Source organism: Megascapheus bottae, chromosome 29 (genome assembly GCF_031878675.1).
Source record: "Megascapheus bottae isolate mThoBot1 chromosome 29, mThoBot2.hap1, whole genome shotgun sequence".
Classification (NCBI taxonomy): domain Eukaryota; kingdom Metazoa; phylum Chordata; class Mammalia; order Rodentia; family Geomyidae; genus Megascapheus; species Megascapheus bottae.
Window position 1 is genome coordinate 8831797 of NC_143537.1, and position 6198 is coordinate 8837994.

The following is a 6198-nucleotide window of genomic DNA, read 5'->3' on the forward strand; positions in this document are numbered from 1 at the left end:
AGTAGCTAGGAATACAGGTATGGGCCTCTGACACCCAAATAAATAACTATTTTTAACAGAAGCAAATATACTCTGAAAAATATATAAAAAAAATCCAGACAACTGGGCTGGAGTTTAGCTTAGTGGTAGAGTGCTTGCCTAGCATGCACAGAGACCCGGGTTTGATTCCTCAATACCACATACATAGAAAAAAGCCGGGCGTGGTGCTGAGGCTCAAGTGGTAGAGTGCTATCCTTGAGAAAGTCCAAGGACAGGGCTCAGGCCCTGAGCCCAAGCCCAGGACTGGCCAAAAAAAGAAAAGAAAAGAAAAAGAAAATCCAGACAATTATTTAGATCAACTTTAAAAACTGGTAAACAGGGGCCGGGAGTTTGGCCTAGTGGCAGAGTGCTTGCCTAGCATGCACGAAGACCCGGGTTTGATTCCTCGGTACCACATATATAGAAAATAGCTGGAAGTGGTGCTGAGGCTCAAGTGGTAGAGCTCTGGCCTTGAGAAAGTCCAAGGACAGTGCTCAGGCCCTGAGCTCCAGCCCAGGACTGGCAAAAAAAAACTTGGTAAACACTAAAGAATTATGAAGTGACAAGACTCAAAAGCAAAGCTTTCATAACCTCAGTACGGGTCTGCTCACATATAAATAAGGGCTCCTCGAGCTATTTTCAAGTAAGGAGATTTTTTTGTGTGAGTCATGGGGCTTGAACTCTGGGTCTGGGTGCTGTCCCTGAGCTCTTCAGCAAAGGCTACTGCCCTAAGAGTCTCATCTCCTTTTGTGTCCTGGGCTGGTTTTGAACCTCGATCCTCAGATCTCAGCCTCCTGAGTAGGTAGGATTACAGGCACGAACCACTGCACCTGGCTAAGGATGTCTACCACTGAATTATACTGGAAAATTCCTTCCTGTTCCTAGATTGCTGAGTATTTATCAAGAATGGGTGATTACTTTCTGTGCCTGATGAGATCACCATATAGTTTTGTCGTTAATGTGGTAACCTACAATATTTTTGGTATGCTGAACCAACCTTGGGTTCTAGGAATAAATTCTGCTTAATCATAGTTATTGTTTCTCATGTTATGGCTAAGGTTAAGTGTACTTTAATCCTGATCGTGATGTATAACTCCTTTTATTCAGTTCTGTATGCTGCCAAATTCAATTCGCTAGTATTTATTTACTTTAAAACAATCTGAGAACAGCTAAAAACTGGGAGGGCCAGAGATGAGGACATTGTCTAAAAAGAGATGTACTCTTGACCTGATTTGCATAACTGTAATCCCTCTGGTAAATCACCTTTATAATAACAACGTAAAAGATTTTTTAAGGGGCTGGGAGTTTGGCCTAGTGGTAAAGTGCTTGCTTTGCATGCACGAAGACCCGGGTTCAATTCCTCAGTACCACATACATAGAAAAAAGCTGGAAGTGGTGCTGAGACTCAAGTGGTAGAGCTCTAGCCTTGATAAAGTCCAAGGACAGTGCTCAGGCCCTGAGCTCAAGCTCAGGACTGGCCAAAAAAAAAAAAAAAAAGGTTTTTTTAAAATCAACTTTCTGAACTAAATCTATGGTTTTTTTTCCCTTTTTATGCTAGTCCTGGGCTTGAACTTGATGTCTTGGCACTGTTCCCCCAGGCTTTTTTTTTTTGGGGGGGGGCGGTCCTGGGGTTGAACTCAGGGCCTGAGCATTGTCCTTGAGCTTTTCCCTCAAGGATAGAGCTCAACCACCACTTGAGCAAGGGCACACTACTCCCAGCTTTTTTCTATGGACATGGTACCAAGGAATCCAACCCTGGTCTTTGTGCATTCTAGGCAAGCACTCTACCACTGGGCTAAACTCCTGCCCCTGTTCCTGAGCTTTTATATTCAAGGCTAGTTCTCTAGTATTTTGAGCCACCTCTCCATTTGTTTTATTCTGGTAGTTAATTGGAGCTAAGTCTCATGGACCTTAATGCCTGGGCTAGCTTTGAACCACAATCTTCAATTTCAACCTAGCTAAGGTTACAGGCATAAACCACCAGCACCTAACTATTGTTTTCATCAATTGTAGTTTTTCTCTTGGTTGAGGTAATTCTAGCCTTATAGATTCAGGTAGAAAATGACTCTTCCTCTATCCCCTTTTCTCAGTGGTTTGTGAAGGTTTGTTGCTACTTTTGTAAATAGTTGGTAGAATTATCTATGGGAAACTTACTTGTACATTTTTCTTTCTGAGACTTATCTCTTTAAAATAAGTCGAGCAATGTTTACTCTAATTCCTTTAAGTTTATGATACTTAGAAACAGAAAAAAAAATTGCCTAATGTTCTTTTCAATATATAAGCAAATTTAAACACAGCATGGGCTGTGAATCAATGGCCCATGCCTATAAACATTTATCTACAAACATTAGAATTAATTTCTCTAGGCTAGGATGTAGCTCAGTGGCAAAGTACTTGTCTAGCAGGTGCAACATTCCAGGTTCAATACCAATAATAATAGTAAAAATAAATTTTCTATAGCAATATTTTTCCTATAAACAATTAAGTTTAAGATGTAACTACTGGGCTGGGATTTTGGCTTAGTGGTAGAGCCACTAATAGGGCATGAAGCCCTGGGTTCAAGTTTAAGATGTAACTACTGGGCTGGGATTTTGGCTTAGTGGTAGAGCCACCAATAGGGCATGAAGCCCTGGGTTCAATTCCTCAGTACCACATATAAAGAAAAAGGTAGAGTAGAGCTGTGGCTCACGTGGTAAGAGTGCTAGCCTTCAGCAAAAGAAGCTCAGCAACGAAGCTCAGGCCTTGAGTTCAAGCCCCAGGGATGGCAAAAAAAAAAAATTTAAATTTGACTAGTCCTTCAAGCCCTGGGGGGTGGGGGGAGAACAAAGCTCTCAAATGGTAAAGCAAGCATGAGGTAGAGTTCAAACCCAGTACTACAAAAAGCAAAAGATGTAAATACTCAAAATACTGAAGATTCCCTAAATTCCATTTTAAAAAATAATTTGAGGGCTGGGAAATGTGGCTTAGTAGTAGAGTGCTTGTCCAGTATGCATGAAGCCCTGGATTCAATTCCTCAGTACCACATAAACAGAAAAAGCAGGAAGTGGCACTGTGGCTCAAGTGAGGAGTGCTAGCCTTGAATAAGCAGCTCAAGGACAGTACCTAGGCCCTGAGTTTAAACCCCACGACTGGCAAAATAATAATTCTGAAAATAAATAATAGTTTCACAGTTAAGGTTAACACTTGTTGCCATAACAAAGCATTCAAGCAGTACTCTCCTGAAAAGTTTTTTTTTGTTGTTTTTTGTGGGTCACTGGGCTTGAACTCAGCGTAGGCACTGTCCCTGAGCTCTTCAGCTCAGGGCTACTGCACTACCCTTGAGCACTTCCTGTTTTCTTGAGGTTAACTGGAAATAAGAGTCTCAGATCCTTTTGTGCCTGGGCTGGCTTTGAACCTTGATCCTCAGATCTCAGCCTCCTGAGTAGCTAGGATTACAGGTGTGAGCCATCGTGCCCAGCTTCCCAACAAGTTTTGTAGAAAGTTATATATAGGTTATCTTTGTGCTAAGTGACTTACTTGTATGTGCTGGTCCTGGTGCTTGAACTCAGGGCTTGGATGCTGTGCCTGAAGTTTATTTTTATTGCTCAAGACTAGTATTTTACCACTTAAACCACAGCTCCAATTTTGGCTTTTTCTTTTTTTCTTTTTGTAGGGGAGGTGATGGTGCTAATTGGAGATAAAAGTCTCAGACTCTCCTGCCCTGGTTGTCTTTGAACCAGGGTCCTCAGACCTCAGCCTGAGTAGCTAGGATTACAGGCATGAGCCAGCAATGTTCAGCTAGCACTTTCATTATTTCCTAGGAGTTACTACGAGCCACCAATTATATTTTCCCAGCTCACTGCACTCTTCAAAGCAGTTTCATATTCACCACCTTATCTGCCCCTCCCAATTCCCCTAAAGGTTAGGCAAATGGGAGACTAACTCCTTTTTAATCTACACACAAGCTAGTTAACCACATTGGGCACAGAATTCTAGTACCAGAGACCTGCATCCATGCCTACCAACTCCCTTAAAGTATCTTGCATGGCAGGATATATACACATACACATACATATGAATGATGCAACAGTGTCATTGCCAAAAACAGCAGGCACCTCTGTCAAACGTTGAACCTCATGGTTCTTGGAAGATAATGGGCTAAGTGAACTGCTCAGTTAAGATAGTAAGGACACTGACACCCACTTTCAGACTGGTCAGACAATTTCTATTGTGTGACATTCACTGCAGTACACAGTTAACTGGAAACTTCTCATGATGCTTCTCTTGATTACCTGCCTTGTTTGTGCAACCTGGATGGTGAAAAGGAGAACTTCCACACTCAATTCTTCTGCTGTAAGTTTAATAAAAGTTATTTTCCAAGGAACTGACTCTACTCATGACCCTTAACATTGCTGAAAGAAGATGAAATTAAGATACAGCAGGATTTTAAAATTCAATACAAATTTTCCTCTTTAAAAAAGTGTTAAAAAACAACTACAACAACAATAAATACCCCAAACCTTCTATTTCCTAAACTAGAAGTAAAAAAACTTAACTGTGGTTCACCTTTGTCCTCAGAAGCTTTTAATATTCGGCTCAGTTTAACTTCCCTCAACTACCAGAGCCATGCCCAGCAGTTTATACACAATAAGGTCCAGTTCCTTCTTCCATCACCAAAAATGTGACTTCAGGCCCAGGGTACAGTACTTAACTCAAAGACTTAAGGTATCAATGCTGTGGACCAAGGCATTCATTCAGACCACAATAATTCTGTACAATTATTACACATCTTAACTTTTTAACATTCTAAGCCTCACTTACATCTACTGCCTAAGCCCAAAAGGTAAGAAAATGGCCCAAGTTAACATAGCAACCAACAGGCTGAAGCACTTGAACCCGGGCCTTCATGTTCAGCATCCAAACTACCTTACGGCCCATTATAATCCCAATGTGACCATTAGACTACCTGCATGACCTTGGGACAGGCATTTCATACCTCTAGGCTTCAGTTTCCTTCACGGTTGTAACTGAGGTATACTAGGTGGGCTTTTTAGTCGTTTTCTTGCTTTTTGAAGATCTGGAGAATCTCCGAATGGATCATTACCTACCCCCCCCCCCCCACAACACACACATCGGATGCTGCAAGTTTTCCAAGCACTGAATGTTCTAGTACCTTCTCCTTCCGCCTCCGTTTTAAGGGCCTCGTTTTCAAGCTCTGTAGCTGGAAAGCTAACCCTATAGGTAGTCTCTGGGTTCAAGTCACTATTCCCTACTACTAGGGATACCCGCTAGGCCCAATCCCCGCTCAAGATTCCCAACGGGTTAATTCGGCCCACCTCGGGGCGGGCCCAGGCGGCCAGGCCCAGAAGAACCAAGACACAGGAACCAGTTCGCGTCCTGGGAGGTCAAGGGAGGCCCCAGGGCACCTGCCACGCCTCCCGAGCCCGGCGGGGCGGCCTGGGCCGGGCTCCTCTAGCCAGGCTGCCCGAATTCGGCCTCTCCCCTCACGGCGGGTGCGCAGGCCTGGGCCCGAGCCTTGGAAAAGCCAGAGCCTCCCCCGAAGACCCCCCCGACCACGCCCGACGTCCTCAGCCGCCGCGAGGCGTGTGCACGAGGCGTGTGCAGGCCCTCCCCCTCCCCCTCCCCCCCACCGCCGCGGTCCTCACAGGCCCGAGCCCCTCCGGGTGAAGCCTCCCACCTCACCTCAGGCCAACCGGAGACCACTCGGCGGGGCCCGCGTACCTTCCACCCGCACACCCGGCCCCGCGCTGCAGAGGAGACAGCGGCGGAGGCGGCCCCGACCCGTCACGTGCCGCAGATCCGAGAGACCTCGGCTTACCGCTGCCGCGCGAGCGAGCCCCACCGCACGAAGCCCGGGCCTGTGTCCGCCCCTCGGCTCCTGAGTAGATACGGCTAACGCCAAATCCCGCCCACCGGCGCAAGACCTGAGACTCGATTGGCCCCGACGGCTATCGCTCAACGTACCTTCCCAGACGCCCCCTAGGGCTATTCTTCGTGGAGCCCGCGGATTGGTCGAGAGGGAGGCAGGAAGTGGCTGTTGGTTGGGCTGCAGGCGATGGGGGGGAGGGACGCCATCGGGTGTGTGGGGGGGGGAATCGCGCGTCCGGGGGCGGGGCCGGCGTTTGCGCGCCCACGTTTGCCCCGGTGCCTCAGTGGGCGCCCCGCCCAATGTCTCTTCCA

The 6198-nt window shown here is 46.2% G+C and overlaps 1 protein-coding gene across 3 annotated transcripts in view; it reads right to left on the bottom strand.

Moving 5' to 3' along the window:
* The window catches only part of Canx (calnexin), a 25885-nt gene extending 19964 nt beyond the window's left edge, over positions 1-5921 (bottom strand). The window contains exon 1 of one of the 3 annotated variants that reach the window (XM_090321103.1): positions 5837-5921. The gene's annotated coding sequence lies outside the window, so the exon portion shown is untranslated. The other 2 variants (XM_090321102.1, XM_090321104.1) reach the window with 2 other exon arrangements.
* Positions 5922-6198: the final 277 nt, after the last annotated feature.